At 36.3% G+C, this 17,931-nt stretch overlaps 1 protein-coding gene across 3 annotated transcripts in view; it reads right to left on the bottom strand.

The window, feature by feature from the left end:
- Positions 1-17,931, bottom strand: part of ESR1 (estrogen receptor 1) — a 171,271-nt gene that overhangs the window by 27,178 nt on the left and 126,162 nt on the right. The window lies entirely within an intron of this gene.

Genomic DNA, 17,931 nt, shown 5'->3' with positions numbered 1-17,931 from the left:
TTGTAGCTAGAACAGCACTGGTATCACACCAGTGTTGTGTCTACTGCTGAGCAATACCGGCACAGCATCAGGACTCCCTCCAACTCCCCCAGAGCCTGCAGGTTGGGGGTGGGCAAGAGGGGAGGAAGGAACATGACCAGGGCAACTGACCTAAACCAACCAAAGGGATATTCCATACCATACAATGTCACACTCAGCAATAAAATATGGAAAAAGGAAGAAGAGAAGAGCGGTGGGCTCTCATTGTGAAAACGTCTGTCCTCCCGAACAACAGCTACATGCGTTGAGGCTCTGCCTCAAGGATGTGGTCTAGCATTGCTCGTTTGTGGGAAATAGAGAGTAATTTCTTTCCTCTGCACTTCCACACAGCCTTTGTGGTTTTTTTTTGTTTGTTTTTTGTTTTTCCCTTTTCCCCTTTCCCTTTAGTATTATTATTTAATTAATAATGATTTTCCCTTAAAAATTATATTTTCCTTTAATTAAATTATCCTCATCTCAACTTGTGAGTTGTTTCTTTCCTTTTCTTCTTCCCCTCCTCTTCTGAGGAGGGGGAATGAGAGAGCGGTTGTGGTAGAGTTCAGCTACCTAGCAAGGTAAAACCACCACAAACATCTTCTTCCCCATGTGTTGCTGTTGGCCTGGGAAGCCAGGCACACACTTCAAGAACAGACAGCAATCTGCTGAACGCCCTTCCTTGTGGAATGCTGTTTTACAGATTTGTGAACTTTTCATCACTCTGGAAGTGCAGTATGGGAGAGGGCCTAATACAACATTTCAAATTAATCAGTAAGCAAATGCTTATAACAGCATAACTAGAATTCACTGATGGAGCCATTTGCTTGTATTTCTATTGGATTAAACCACCAGGAAGGAGGTGGAGGAAGAGATGACCTCTCTTTGTATTTAAACAGTGCTAGAAACAAGGAATGCAAAATGACAAGGTGGCTTATAGCAATGCTAAAATATGGAAATGAAGAATAATGATGAAGGTAGACACGAAAGCATAATGACAATGGTCATTCATGCATTCATTTGATGGAACAGATGATGTCATTCTCTATTTGAGAATCTCACTGTTTAAGAAAATTACTTTCAATCCAAAGATACATGAAGTGGAAATTGCATAACACAATTATATCCTAGCATAAGATTCTTTAGTTATATAAGCTTGCTAAGAATGAAATGTATAGAAGTTCCCTCAAAACTGATATTTTTTATCCTTTACTCAGTGCTACGTGTGAAACATATTTTTTATCTCTCTTTTTTTTTTTTTTTTTTTTTTTTACAGTTGTGATTGATTCATATTATTCTTCAGAATACAAGTTACAGGATAGGTTACCTCACCAGCCCATTAAATGGCAATGAGCTTGCTTTAGTATTGTATTCTCACTAAAGGTATATATTGAGTCAAGTTCAAGCAATAATACCTTACGTATTCTCAAGTACTATATTGAGAGAAAAAAAAAAAAGTGGGAAAAAAAATAACAGACACATTTCTAAAGCTAGATGTTGTACCATGAAATATATTTTTGCAATAACAAAGAGAAGGAACAAAATAGAGTTCACAAATAAACTTAGAAAATGTTATAATGTTTTTCAGAACAGTTGGCGGTATAAATATTTTTAATGAAAACATCTGAGAGCTAATCAGTCCATTCATAAACAAGCATTCAAAAAATAAAAAAGAAAAAGAAAAAGAAATAAACAGCTTTGACATTTCTGAAATAAAACTCATCAATCACTAGGAGTGGATTTAGACCAAAGTAGCATTACCTGCTATTTTTATGAAGGTGGTAAGTATTTAAAAAAAAATAATAATAAAGTTGTCCTTTTTTTTTCTTGTATTTTTCCATTTATTTCGAAATGTAAAGATGAGTTTCAGACTTCATAGTGACGGAATTGCAGTTGCCTGAGTCATCACCAAACAGCCTGAATCAATAGAGCTAAAACTTAAAATAGTAATATTATTAACTACAAAGCATTGATTACAGCACTTAAGAATGAAACTGGCAGAAGGAAACTGTTGTCTATATATGGAGAACAAACAATAAACACTATATTTCCTATTAAGTATTGCCTTACACAGCACATATAATGTTTTTATCTGTGAATGAAAAGAACCACAGCAATGCATGGGCACAATTCCCTGTGTGGTGTTTGAAGTTTGTGGCCAGTTCATATCAGTCAGTTATATTGCCATCATTTCATATGGCTGCATACTATTCTACAGTGGATTGTTTTGACTTGCAGAAAAACTGAGTTTGTTGCAGCTGTGGTAATTCACTTTACTGTAAAACTCTGCTCATTCTACAGTATTTTGGATGCCAAAATGTTTGGCAGCACTGTAAAGTTCAAGTCATACCTCAAGTCTAGATTCAAACTACATGCAAGAAAAAACTTTTAACAAGTCTTTTTCTTCCAGAGTTTTTCAAAACATATGAAAAACATAAGAATAACATGAACAGTCATTGAAATATATCTACATATGCTGGGAAAGATTATAACTGTGTGCTATAGCAGAACCCAAGCAGGAACTAACAAATCTCATAGAACTTCAAACACCTATTCACAGCCCTGTCTTTAGTATGCAGAACAGACGTCCTTTCTTCTTGTATTTCAACTTAATGTAGTCAAAGAAACAAATTGAAAACAAAGTATGTATCTTCCAAGCTGAAAAGAGGCTGTGTTTTTCAAAGCACAGAACTATAAGGAATAACAACACCCTTTGTACAAGGGCACTCTTTTTCTGATATAGTTCTCCTTCCTCACTTCACTTCGATCTCCGCACTGTCTTGGTCTTGTTTTTACTACACCTAATCTCAAAGCCTTTTTAAGAACTAGGATTTTATTAGCTCTAATTTTCCCTAGCCCTGCATACAAAATTTCAGATTGCACTGAGGTTATGTGATCTGCACAAAAACTAAAGAGAAAAAAGTAAAAAATAAATTACCTCAGTAGTTTTGCTAATCTGCTTTGAGAGAAAGAAAAATACAGCATTACAAAGCTAAAATCATTTAAAGTAGCTAAATATGAAAATTTTGCATTAAAAAGTCCTAAAAGGATTGACGAACAACATTTTTGCTACCTGGAATATTAACTTTAATTTCAATGAAGTTTCATCAGAAAACTAGGATGAAAAATAAAACTGATGATGTGTCTGTATTTTAAAGTCTTAAATGACCTGTCAGCCTTACAGTTTTGGGTTCCATAATAAATCAGCTAACACAAGCCTTGATTACTGAAGGTTTAAAAGTCTGTAATATAATAATGCACAAGAATTGTAATTCATAGAAACCTTATCAAATTAACTTGTTGGCTTTTTAGATGATATTATACATTTATTTGATAAAAATAACAGTTTTTATGAAATATGCTTTTACAAAACATTCAATTTCATAAAAGTATGCAACAGATAAACTGAATTCAAGTGTTTTAAGTGACACATCTCAGTATGCAATGGTAAAAAGAATTGATTTGAAATGATGTGTTTCTAGAGGAACCCCATACAGCTTACTTTTTTATCTTGAGCATTTTTTTAATGATGACATGGGAAAAAGCAGAAATCATAATTAAATTGACATGATGTCATGTGGAAAATAATATAACAAACGGGTTAATAATGTAAGCTATCTAGATCACTCATTAGCTTCATCATAAAACAAACAAATAAACAAAAAGTATAAAGAGAGAAATTTAAAACCAAGAACATTAGGGATATATACAAGATGTAATGGTCAGAGCTCTAGGGAGGAGCTGGAAATGATAGAGGTCATCCCTGTTTGAGCTTCCAGTGGGAAACTACATCTATAAAACCAATAAATTTTATAAAAAGCCAGGCAAACTCAAAAGGAGTTAGGAAGTTAAATTACCTCCATGCTACATGTATCTGGTAGCCACTCTTGAAGGAGGATGAGAAGTTGGACAGAATGATAAAGGTCAAAATGATGAAAGCATTGAAAAACATGCCCTCTAGTGAGGAAAAACAGCAATTTAGTTACTCTCTCTTTAAGCCAAATAGGTTAAAGAGTTAAAGGACTGCAAAATGTAAATACCTAAAGAAAAGGAAAGCGACATTACAAATGGTAATGGTATAACATACAGAAGCCCACAGTGGAACTTAAACCTGCTCCAAGTCAGACTAAAAACGAGAAGCCATTGTTAACAAAAGTAATTACCTGAGCAACATACTAAGGTTCCATGAATTTTCTGTCATTTGAAATGTTAATCAAGATTTAATTATTATTTTTAAGACATATTCTTGTTCAAGCAAGTTAATTCAGAATAATGTTACAGGAGGTTAAATTAAATGATGAATAAATCTTTAGTCAATTCATCATTCAGAGCAAGCTGCACTTTAATTTCACTAAAATTATGTGTTGATGTGCACTGCATTCCCAAATATCAGTGTTCTTTTAATGCTGAAAAGTTTTGAAAGAAAAAATATTTCTGAATTCCAAATTTTCAGTTATTGTTCCTTAAGGAAAGAGAAAGACCTTCACTTCACTGTTGATAAATTAATTGCAGCTTATTCCATATAACCTACATCTGATTCCATCTACCAGACTGACCAATTGAATGATCTTATGACACATATCAATATGCTTATGTGGCCAAAAATCTTAAGGTCTAGACTGCCATTAAGCTATTCATACATCATATGTCTGTCAGAAGCAAAACACAGATTAAAATCCATGTCTGGAATGTCCCTGTTTCATACACAGATAAATTAATGGTATTTTTGAGTGATTGCCAACAGAACACAATAATTGTTCCATGAACTCGTGTATAAATATGGAAATATGAACTTCTGAAAAGCCAGAAAGGTGTTCTGAGCACTCAGCTAAGAGTAGGTGGCAATTAAATTGGTTATGTGCAAAACAAAAATGGTAATGTTCGAACTAAACTGATTATACTTGCTAATATAAAGCAACACTATATGTCATATCGGTGATAATATGATACAAATCTCTCTCTTCCAGACAGTACTGGAAGAGGCAGCAGGTCTATGGAGGAAAAGCAATAAAAATCCCTACTTTGGTAAGCATGTCTCTAGAGGTGAAATTGGACTTGGGAATATAAACTATATCAGTCTACCATTAAGGAAAAAAAAAAATAAAAGGAAGGAAATCAGCATGTATCAGAGGTATGAGCAAATCTCTTTGGAAAGTGGGAATTTTGGTCATTGTCCAAAGGACAGGTTACCATGAAAGAACACAAGGATTGCTAGAATGAGAATTAGGTTTAAAAAGAGAGAGAGAGAACAACAAAAACAACATAAAAAACCTACTCTTGAAAACAACAGAGAAGAGGTTTGCAGTAGGGAGCAACGTAAAGCTCTGATGGTTTTCATTTATTGCTACTGTAATGTATATTGTGAACCCTGCAGCCCTCTGGATCAAATGCCAACAATATATATATGTCAAATGTTACCAGTCCAATATTTTGAAACCAATAAATTCATTATTAGTCTTAATTATTTTTGACATAGTAAGTAGCATCCGATTTAGTCAGAAAGAATTTCCCTAATAATTAACATTCTCAGATACCCAGTGATTGCAGATTTACCCCTACAACAATAAATCCTCCACTGGGTACTTATTAATATTTGGGGATTTTTAAATTATTGGCGTTTCACAGCTTCTGCTATGACTCAACACACAATTATGCAGTGTCCAGACTATTCCTCTTCCCACAACAAATGATAAAGCAATCTTCTTTTTTCATCTGATCTATCCGTAATCCTACTTACATGTTTATACCATGTCTTAATTACCATGAGTACCTAAAATATAAATTTCAAGCAATTTTTGCAAGATTATAAACAAAATTGTGCTATAAAGAATGACTCTGCCTCCAAGTGTTCTGTAAGAAAGTAAAACAAAAGCAGTAAAAAGCTTTAAAAGAAATACCAAAGGTCCATCTAGCAAAGTATCCAATTTACAACAGCAATTGATACCAGATGCAGAACATACAGCAGGAAAAACATAAAGTCATGCTTCTAGAGATGCTTTCTCAGGCTCCAGTGGTATGTGACTCAAGGACTTCCTGAGCCAAAGATGGTCTTGTTTGTTCAGTCAGTTTGTTCAGTTGCTTTTTGAACCTATGTAGACTTTTAATCCACTTCAGATTTTTTATATACTCTGGCAGTAATGCTCTTTGGTAAAAAGTTTCACACCCTAGGTTAACACTGTGAAAATCATAATCTACTCAAATAAATAAATAAATAAATAAAAATACAATAAAAATAAAAATCACTAACTTTGATTTGATACATCTAGTTATTTTAATGAAATATACCATCATTCCCTAGGTCATCATCTCACTGCCAATCTTCTCTTTTTCAAAGAGTTTATGTATATTCAAGCAATTCCTTACATTAAAATTATCCTCATTCATCACTGTCCTCTGAGCATTTTTCAGTTCAACTATATTCTTTTGGAGACAGTGAGACTAGGACTGCACAGTTTTTCACTGGCTCTTGTCTTTATCACCGTAGCCAACTTAATATTACCTGTAATTTTTAACACTGCTATTCATCCCTTTTTTCCAGATAAATTATAAATATGCTGAACCTGTTGGACTGCAAAGGTTATGTCATTTCTAAACGTCCTGTTCTCTTGCCTGGAAAGTCTTTACCTTGGTAGTAAAGAGAATTTTTATAATCTCTTCTATAGTAAAAAATACAAAATGGTATTCTTTACAAAAATGTCCTGAGAAGGCAGAATATTCTTACACCACATCATATATCTGCATATATAAAGCATTCTTTTCTTCTATCTTTTTGCAGTGTTTTGAAAAGTAGTAACTACAGGAGAAAGCTGTTATTTTCATCTTAACACAGTATTTTAGCTATGCAACTGGCATGTAATCGGGCACATTTGGAAGAAACATAAATTAGGTTAGCAAAGACAGCAGGAAAGTAGTGGTGAGTGTTGCTACCTGAGAGCTAGCAACCACTCAAAAAAAAAAATATATGGTTTATATGAACAAAATATCTATGTAGATAAACAGAGAAAAATAATGCCAACAGCAAATTCTTCTTTCAGGAAACAGACAGAAAAAGGCAAAACAACACCTGTTTCTCCTAACCTAAAGGGCACTAGAGGATCAATAGCTCCGCCATGATCGTTTGATCAACATGAGAAATTTATGCTTGCTGTAGTGCCAGTGGGCCAGTGCCAAGACTTTCCAAGCAGAGAGGTGAGACCACATCTCTGCATTTATCTAACACTTAAAATGACATTTTGGTCTGAACTTGCATGGATCGCTCAGATTCTTCAGCCTTTAAGGCAGAGCCAGGAAATCTCTTAGTCCAGCTGAGAAGTGGCTGAAGTTTTCACCCTGACTATAGCCTTGCCAATACACAACAACAGGGCAAAGAGTTCAAGAAGTGAGTCAGAGAATCATAAACACTATTTTCCATGAGTCTCAGTATTCACAGGGATATTTCTGTAATGCTGCTTATTTCTACTTCATTACACAGCTCTTCAGATCAAAATTATGACCAACTTTTATTAAGCTCTCCCTCCTTAGGGCATTTAATGGATAGAATGGTCATATTGTCTTAATTGTTTACACAACTCCAGTGTTTTAAATCAAGCTGTGTTTTGAAGAGTGAAGATCAAAAAGTTCTAAAATTCAACATTTTGGATACAAATGTTTTGGTAACAAAATAAATAGTATGATTGATACATTCTTCTAAAGGGACATTACTTTATTTTCTGTAAATGGGCTCAGGAAAAAATAGTTGTAATTTGCTAAGTTCCTGAGAGAAAAGGCTGAAAGGCAAACACCAAGCAAATGGCACACTTTGTCAACTCTTTCAGAATTCTGTACTTTCACTGCCTGTATAACTATAATAGATTAGAATACCACTCTAAACTTATAAATTGTCTCCTCTAAACCTAAAAAGTCTATCAGAAATGAAGAGATGAGATCAGAGAAAAGACCATCTGCTGTTAATTACCGTTAATTCATTTTAAAAAAAATTACTTTGCATTTGCCATTTTAAACACTAACAGCTCTAAACCTCTTTCTGTATTATAACAATTACAATTTACAGCCATAAACGTAACCTGAGTTAGGGATGTTGCAGGGGTCAGTTTTGTCACTTTTATTTCAGATCCCATTTGTAGAAGCTGGTCAATCTGCTTCCACCTAAAAGCTTCACCATGGCAATTCAAAAATGCATTTCTCAGTTGAAGGAGAACCATTTCAACCATTTTACAGGAATGTGTAAAGTTATTATCACTTCAGTCAATACCTTCTGTTTGCACAAAAGTGCATATTTTTTCAGGCCTGCCCAGTCCATATCTTTTCAGGATGAGGAGACTAAAAGGTTCTTGAGGCCATTCCTGGTCCAAATAGCTAATGCCCCATTCAGGACAGGAATCTCTTCTACCTTCCTCAGGTACATACCAGTCCGAACTACAACACAAATGTTCCCTGCGTACCCCAGATCTAATAAATACTGTCCTACATCAAATTTCCTATGCCAAAGCAAGCTAGTGGAGAAGCATCCGAGTGGAAACTAATCTATTCAAAGCCAATACTTTGTACCACAGTCTGGATTTAGGTCCATGAAAACACTTTACTGGTAAATGACAGATAATTGCCACTGGTCCGGCATACATTCTCATCACCTGACATACACCTGCCACGTTTTTGTGAAATACTGCTGTCTTGCCTGAGAAAAATGTCAGAGGTCCACAGGACAGCACTAAGATGGCTGGTATTGCTCCTGGGGAGATGCACTTGGTGCTGGCCCAGCTGCAGCATGCAGATGCCCAGCCTAGGAGCCAGCTCCAAGAATGGAAGTGCTCTCATTGGTTTTGGGGACAGTGAATTCTCAATGCACAGCAGCCTCAACTAAATTGCTCTTCAAGGTTTGATTGTCTGGAAAAATCTGTCACAAGCTGGTGGTCAGGCCATGGCTCCAAAGCTCCAAAGCAGAAGACGGAGATTTCTCCCTCGCTAGGATCTCCCTTGCATGGATGCAGTTTGGAGAGAAGACAAGTTGTGTTGAAATGCAGCTCCAGACTGTGGTTGAAATGCAGCACAGACATAGCCAGTGAAGCTAAGTGCTTAAATTTCCCAACTTTCCTTGCATGTGTCACCATGTCTGCCTTGACTAATAAAGTTTTTATTTTGCAACTGTTTCACTTTGATAAATAAGATTATTCCAGAAAGTGCATTAGCACCACCAGTTAACACAAATATGTTGAGGCCTTCCATCAGGAAACACAATAAAAGTAATCAGCACTCACATAGCACTTTACATTTTCAAAGGGCAGTAAAGCCATTAAGTATTATTAAATGTATTTTATAGACAGAACACAGAGAGGTTAAGTGCCTCATCCAGGAGGCGGCAGGATTAGGACGGAGGTGTGGCAGGCTCTTAGCACACTCTCTAATCTTTTCAGCCACAAAATCTTTAGGATGGAGAAGCCTCCTTGAACTCAAGTGCAAGCTCTCTTTCTTGCAAATCAGGAAAAAGAAAAAAACCGGCAACTGAACTTTTCTCAAAGTGATAAAGGAAATAAAGCCTTAAAAAATCAGAGTTGGAGAAAAACTGTTTAGATTGTGAGGCAAAGACCTGCATGCAGTACACTAAAAAAGCACGAATTCTTTCTTAGATTTTAACATACTCAATGGGCTAGGCAAGGTAACTGCCTATACTAGAACTTCCTAGACCTAAACTTTCTTCCTCATTTATACAAGTAGTTTCAAAAGTCATTAAAATAATAATAATAAAACCAACAATAATAATTGTTGCTGGTGAAGGCTGCCTGGCAGTTTGCTAGAGAAAGCTTATCATGTTGTCTTTACAAAGTAAGGAGGGATACATGCATATATTTTCTATACAAACACCAAGCAATTCAAAAGAGCAAAAAAAATTATGTTAATTATTACAAGACAATTTCCTACAACACTACCATGCTCATGTATTAAAGCATTTTAACTATCATTTATCCCTGGACTGTAATCTGAACATCCAAGACTCAGGCTACCCTTTGACAAAAATAAGATGCTACTTTAGGGCTCCTTTATCACTGAGAGCTGTTCTTTCTCTCAGGGAGTTCAGGCTTGCAAATAAAGTGTGCAGGATATTGTCTACATATTGAAAAAGGGAGAACATAAGCTGCTCCCAAAGATTTTAAGTGTAGGAACAATCAACTTCATGGGAAGGCTTTTCATTTCAAGGATGTTCTCTGAAACTTTTCCTACACTGTTGAGGTAGGATGCTACATCAAATGTATTAGCTGCTGACTAAAAACGCAGTATGAAGTAATAAACCTTTTTTTTTTTTCCCTCTACAACAGTTAATTCTATCACTCTAAATTTATATCAATATTTAGAACAGTTGCAAGTAGGTTTGTGGATTTTTTTGTGCATGATGTTTTTGTTTTTTTTTTTATTTATTTTTTGAATTTGTTATACTTTTTAAGAGGTCAGTACTATGCAAAATGTTTTGCTCCAAAAGCAGATCCAGCTAAAATCATTTGTGATGCTGGCTACACATTCCTGTCTGACTTTTATGAACACGAAAGACATGCTCATAAATACAAGCTGTCCTCTCCACCTCATTCTTCTTCCTGCCCCTCCCCACCAGGCTGCTGCTCTTCTGGTCTGTGCTGTTGGTTTAACTATTCATCCAACAGATGAAATAACCCCACAAGGAGGAGCGATGAAAGACATGCAATGGGCAGTCAGGGAACACCAACCACCTTGGATGAACCCTTGTTATAAACCTGCTCCAAGATTTGAGGTCATATCCAGCATGACTCAGATTTTTTTTGCATGCTTAGCTGAATTCAGACCTTTTTACTAAAGTACGTGTTTGTGCTCCAATCAGAAACTAAATCAAATATAAATAAGTGATGTGTTTTTTGACTGCCAAGAACAATCGTTTGAGCAAAAGCTTTTCTGAAGCAATTACTCATCAAGTTTCTAAGAAAATGTATAGTCACTGGATGGGGACGAAAGGAAGCAGACTGAAGTGGACTCTTTCACAGCACTGTAAGTGACCACAGCATGACCCTGTGAGGTTTCAAATGCATGCTTCAATGCACAGTTATCAGGGGAGATGTTTGAGAAACAAAGATCAGCCTGCAATACTTGCCAGTTTGCTAGTGGTATTTGCTGCAGCCCAGGCTCATGAAAAAGTCCATGAAAAACCTCAGGCCAGACAAAGGCAATGCAGGCATGCTGCACATGCTAATGGCTGGGTAGCAGGGTTGAGGTGGCAAGTGAATGAAACTTGGTTAAAGTGAATCTGGAGACCTCCTCTACCACAGACAGCTCATTATAACTTCTTCACACCTCAGTTTCCCCACAAATGCTAGGGTATAAAATATCTCCTTTGTTCCATTTTTTATGCTTCTTGTTATATTGGTTAGAAAAGGTACACAAAGGACCTGAAGGCTGTCATTACACATTCGAGAACATTTTGGAAAAGAGATAAAATTATCTTTTCAAGGTAACACAAACAGTGATCATCATCAGCTACTCTCCTAAACTAGTATTATTTATTTATTGAAGTAACTAGAAGCTGAAATTAATGATTACTAACCTTATAATTTACCTGTTTCTTAATATGCCTAAAATCCTGATTTTATTTTATACTTTTTTTTTTTTAACTCTTTGTCAATTATATTTTCACCGTTTTAATTTCCATCTCCATCCATGGTTGGAATCTTGATAAATGTCATTTTTGAACTGAAGACCTTTTTTGACTACAACTTTCAGGTGATGAAACTGGGAGGGCTCTCCTCTTTCTTCCTTCATTCATAATATCCAGTGAACAAAACACCAAATTTTCTGCTCCTTAGTCTATTTCATCCTAGGATCTAGGGTACTTACCACTGAACCGATTAACATTCATTTCAGCAGCATCTGGAGCTAGCAGAAAAGCAGACTATTTTGCAGCCCAAGGAAAAGAAGAAGAAAACTGTCAGGTCTATACTGAACTTGAAGATTAAAACTGCTTCAAGACCACAAATAGAAACTGCTCAGAACATAATGTGCTGTACCCAAGAAATGGAGCATAACCTCAGAGTTCATGGTCTGGTCATTCTTTATAGTCATTAGGAAATAAAACTAGCTTGACTAAGGCACCTGCATCCATTTTATTTCTTCAGGTTGTTCGCTTTTGGAGAAGTCCTACTTTTCCCTAATGCACTTGTGAGTAACAGAAAAAAAAAAAGTATGTATATGTATTCCTTTATGTTCATTATGTTGTTGTACCTATACCAAAACAGAAACATACACATATATAAATGTGTATGCTAAAATGTTTTCCCCTCCTATAACATTCACCCCTCCACGACTGGTTTTGAACAGAAACCAATCTCTGAAAAATTATCCAAGAAACTGTAATGACACATCAAAGAGAAGAAAGACAGCAAAATTAATTGCAGCAATTTCCTTTAACCACTACAACAACAAAAGCATTTTAGCAGCTGTGTGGGAGTGTCACCCTATGACAGAGCAAAAGAATACATTGCAGGGAAATCAAGACTCTGGAATGCAGCTGGCCATTTATATTCATTTTGTTGTCCAGGGAAACCTAATAAGTTAGCAAGGAGCATGTTCCCAGAAAACACATCATTCACTGAAAACCCCTTTTTGCACGCTCTCCTTCAACAGATGATAAATTCAAGCAACATTTCAGAATCTGCTAAGCCTCAGGCAACCTAAGGAAACTCGTTGTATGGACCAGCCTGAGGTGTGAACACAAACATTGCTCTTGGAGAACCAGCACCTTGTCCTCAACCAACCCAAACTGCTGAGGCACACACTGAAGCTGGAACTTGTTGGAAGCACTCTGACAGAATATTTACATTTGTAAGTGACGGGTTGACAAGCTTAATACACTCTGGAGAACTTGTCAACTTTTACGAAATAAAAATAAACAAGTAAAAACAGGGTGGGATCTAGCAGGGAACACATAGCATCCGTCTCAGCTATCTTAGTTTTCAGCACTCCACCATGCACCTATTCCTACTCAACATTGTGAAAGGTACCTAAACTTCTATGAAATCTAGGGCCTTTTTTTCCAAAATTCTCATTTTCATTTTAAGCCAGTGATTAAAATATTCAAAATATTAATTAAATGTATTTATTTTACCTGAAATGTTTCATTTTACCTGGAACAGTTACTGTTTAGCAAAAAGATAAAGACGTAATTTTTTATTAAGTTAAAATGATTCTTTTTTATTGTTTGGTACTGTCAGGAAACAAAGATATTAATTATTCACATAACTCTGATGGAAACATCTGGAAAAGTTTTGGAACGTTGTACAAGTTCATCCAAACTAACTGGACCTATAAATCCTATTTGTCATCCTTTGTCAGGACTGGAAGGTTGAATGGAATTCCATTACTTAAAAATATCACAGTAATATCTTCTAATAAGTACAATAGCAGGAATTAAAGATTAGAAAAAATATATGTAACTTAAAATTCAGCAAGTTTCATCTGGAATTATAATTTGATCTTTTTTCTTTTTTTTTTTTTCCAACCATTAAATTGTGGTAGTTTTCATCTTCTTTCTCATTTACAGAGAAAATATTATTTATTGTTTTTTTCTTTTCTCTGTCACCTGGTCTGGAATGTATATTTGACAGATTCCTCATGGATGAAAATAAAACATTTAGCTTGGGTCAAGAAATGGAGCCACAGTTCAGACGTAGCCTTGGATATTGTTTTACGACTAGTATCACCCTACTATCTCAAATATGACCTTCAAGACACAAGTTTATTGATATATAGAAGACCTTTCCAGGCTGAAGGCTCCTATCGCCAGAGGCAGAAGAACTATGTTTGGTGTACGAGCCATGAGGTAGCAAATATGTGCTACTAAAATGATGTTGCCCACATCTGATGATATCCAGAATGTTTGGGGGGGCTGAAGCTATTCTATACTACAGCTAATATATGCTTATAAGCTTCTACAAACACAGTTAAATATAGTCCTACCCCTATAAACATTAGTTATTCTCAATCTGTTTAAAGAATCTGAAGCTGAGAGACACAGTGTCCCACAGGCAGTTTGTTTATAAAACAGAAATCTTCTCATCACAATTATACTGAAATATCTAGGAAAGCACCAAGATACTTCTGACATCCCAATATTGAATGATTTCAGAGAAGTTACTGACAAGCTAATACCATTATCTCCCACCTACTTAACATCAGCACTTAAAAGATACTCCACAACACTACTAGTAAATAAAATATCTCCTAGGAAAGCTGGTAATAATTATTCACTGTCAGCTGAAGAAGAGCAGATCTGAATTAATCAGACTGCAATGATGGAGTTTTACCAAAATCTCTCAGAAAGCCCACTGGTAAACAAGGTACAAAAAGCATCATCTGGAGTTTAAAGAAAAGAGCACTCTGACTGAACTGTCTGCTGAAGATAGTCAGGGAAATATATTTATGTTGCCTGGCAGTGGCTCATTCAAATGTTAGGATCTTTCTCAAAGGCTTGAGTACAAGTGGTCCCTTCAAAAAAAATAAAAAAGAAAAAGGAAAAAGAAAAAGAAAAGGGAAAAGAAAAAAGAGTGGAACAAAGGTACAAAAACATAGGGAGGAAACATGAGAAATAGATTTCATATGTTACATATTTTAATATATCGCAGTATTTCAGTTTAGCTATAATTCAATTTTTCTTAGAGGGACTTAGGCAGCAGTATCAAAGATCAATTCTTGTGATAGCCTTGCATAATACCTGAATAAAGTAGCAAGCAAAACTCCTGCAAGATATGAGACATTGTGCCAATGAGAAGCATTGAGCAGGAACATACAGAACATTATAAAAAATAATAGCAGATTGAATTCGTATTTATACCTGTAGGCTAAGAATCTTCAGATCTGTTTTTGTTTCACAACAGGGATATTTAACATGCTTCACAGCATTCCCATGCAGCAGACAGAGTCCTCTAATAGCAGTTTTGGCATCAGTAAACTGTGGTACTTTATAAGGGAGTTATATACAACTGACACAGAGAGACATTGGCAAAGTCAGGAGCAACAGCAGTGTTACCCATTGGTAAGGCAACATTCTTCCCAAAAGGCCCACAGTAAAAGAACATAACCCTGCATGTATGCTTGGGGGAGAAAAATAAAGGTGCATTTGGTATTCATATCAGAGTAAAAGATCCTACATAGCTGTGCTTATATGAGTACCAAGGGGGTAGAAAAATGAAGCTGAATGAGGTGTTGATAAATATGCTAGGTTTTCACTGGCAGCTCTTCTCTGTCAGCTGAGAACATACCTAGGTATACGGCTTTTAAAATGTGAAATACATAAACCGATTAATACCAGTGATTTATTGCACCATCTCTAAATGAAATACTAGAGGCTTCCTTATCCACTTGCAAAATTCTGCCCTGCAGAAGAAAGCTAATTCAGAGCTGCCCTTTCCAAAAAGTTTGGCACATGCTTCTGTTGCTTTAAGTCACTATTTACTACCCACACAGACCAAGCTTAGCCCAAAGAAATTCCATAAGTTTTTGTTGTCTTTGTGGAAGACAAGGGCAGAACAACTTCTCAACAGCATGCGTGAGAACAGACAACCACAAAGTAACTCAGCAGAAAGCAAACCAGATGCTTCCTCTATAATCAAAATAGCAAATGCAAATGAACAGCCAGTCTTTGTCTCCTGTGAAGTAGTCTCCTGTATCCTAGGGCTGGAGACAACCCTAACAACTGTGATCCTTTATGTACTAGGATGCATCTTGATAAATCAGCTTGGGGTCTTTCTTCTTTCAAAACAAGGAGCAAAGGGAAATTACCATGCTTTTTCTTCCCTCTGATTCTCCAAACCCTCACAGCTCTGCCATAATATTTCAGAACGTATTTCAGAACATTCAGATCAAGCAGAAATACTCAAAGTAGAAATTACACATCTACTTGACCAAGCAGTATAAAGTCTGCAAATGGTGCCAGTAACTAGTTTTTTTGCCTTTTGTACAGGAAAGATTGGAAAAGACCTCTCTGTTGAAGTTGGAGTAAAGAGAAATTAAATTAGAAAAAGGCTTGAGTTAGAGCTGTATTTTACCATTGACACTACAGATAACGTGAGCACTTCCCTTTCTAGCACTCTTAACACTTGCCTGCTCATTCCTGGCCTACTGTCACCCTCACGTTCCATCTGACTCAACTGTTCTGCAGTGAACTGAACTGGGGAACTCACACACACTAAAGGCAAGTTGAAACACACACCCACACCCACATTAAAATATATATACATATGTATATATTTTAATGCAGATCAGTTCTTCTACTTTGCACAACTGCTATAGCTCAGGCAGAAGCAGCAGGGTAGGAACCACTCTAGCCATCACTGCAACTTGAAGAAATGCTTGTGAAACTACAATGTCACAGCAGCTGAAGCTGATTTCTAGCAGCAACTGCAGTCCCACCTCTTGACTTGCACTCACACTTACATACTTTTGACCATGCAGTGAGGCTTATGGATGTTTTGCAGCATATTGCTGGTATTTAGACAGCTCAGCACCCTTCCACTCCTGTAATGTCTGGGCCGGAAAGAGGCAGTAACAGCAGCTGGAGATGAGGGAAGGACTGGACTGCAGCAGTCATGATTGGACCTTTCTAAGCTGCCGATCAAGGTTTACGTTACCAGTAAACATCCTCTTAAAATCAATAGAGATCAAGCAAATGGCAGTCTAGGGAACACATGGCCAACCTCTAGCATGCTGAAGGGTAGTAGGTTCTACACGGGATTATTCTTCCCCATCAGTGCCTACTGACTTCCAAAGTGTATCCTACAAATCTATGGGAAACACACATGAAATATCACTTTTGTAGCAATGAAAGGAGATTTCAGAAATAGGTCATTCATGCAGTAATACTATATTCATTTACACTAGCATGGTAATATTATCATTTTAGCTACATTCAGGTCAGTTGTTTCTAATAGAATGAACATATCCAGTCAGAAACTGTTCAGTGTTTTAGTAAACACTTGGCTCACTTCTCAGCCACCTGTATGGCCATTTCTCTATTTGCAGCCATGTTTTCTGAGGGATAGCAGCTGTTGTAGAAGATGTTTCATCATTAGTCTATTCACAAGATTTAATATTCTTTGGAAAAAAATCTAATTAATCATATTCCCTATTCTGTGAATCAAGTAAAATGAGATATCTTGAAGATTATTTCTTTAATCACCTCAAATGCTCCAGAAGGTAATTTAATGGGGAACACCTCAGTATGTCTAGAGTCTAAGTGAGATTTTGAACTGTACTTTTCCCCTTGTCTTTATATTAGCTTTATTTCTGGGCCTTGTAACTTCCTACTGGATTAACTCAAAAAAACTCCAAACCAAAAATCCTACACTACAGAGACAAAATCACTGAAATTTCTGTCAATAGGTTTTGTTTTGTTTTCTTTTACTTCTGAGATCAGCCTACTCATAAGGAGTACTACATAACTGAAAGAATCGCTGGGTATCACCCTCATCCCCAGAAGTGCCTAGATAGGGAAAGGGTGCAGGACATTCAAGATGTTCATTCCTCCTTCCTGGTTCTATGACTCCTCTCTTCAAGAGGCTTAAGAAGCTACAGGTCTAGATCCTGGCTCTAGCGGAAGTGATAAATAATTTATCTTCATCTACCTGCTGAGTACTGTTGTGGACAGCTATGTTTATCAGAAGGAACAGCACCTTCCATAAGGAAGAAAGAAAACAATGCTTTCTTATGGCCACTTTTATCAGAGAGCAAACTTCTGGAGGAGTGATTTCTCATTCTCCATTCCACCATGGGATATGCTTTAACTTGCTTTTACTAGCTTGAATTCACAGCAGTTCATAACTAACAGACAGACAAAACAACACACCCTTCACACACATAGTTCATTTCCTGGAGAGATAATCAGAGAAAATAAATAAATTGTGTAACAGATGT

The sequence above is a fragment of the Anser cygnoides genome, chromosome 3 (assembly GCF_040182565.1).
Source record: "Anser cygnoides isolate HZ-2024a breed goose chromosome 3, Taihu_goose_T2T_genome, whole genome shotgun sequence".
Taxonomy (NCBI): Eukaryota; Metazoa; Chordata; class Aves; order Anseriformes; family Anatidae; genus Anser; species Anser cygnoides.
This window is presented reverse-complemented; position numbering and strand designations above follow the sequence as displayed.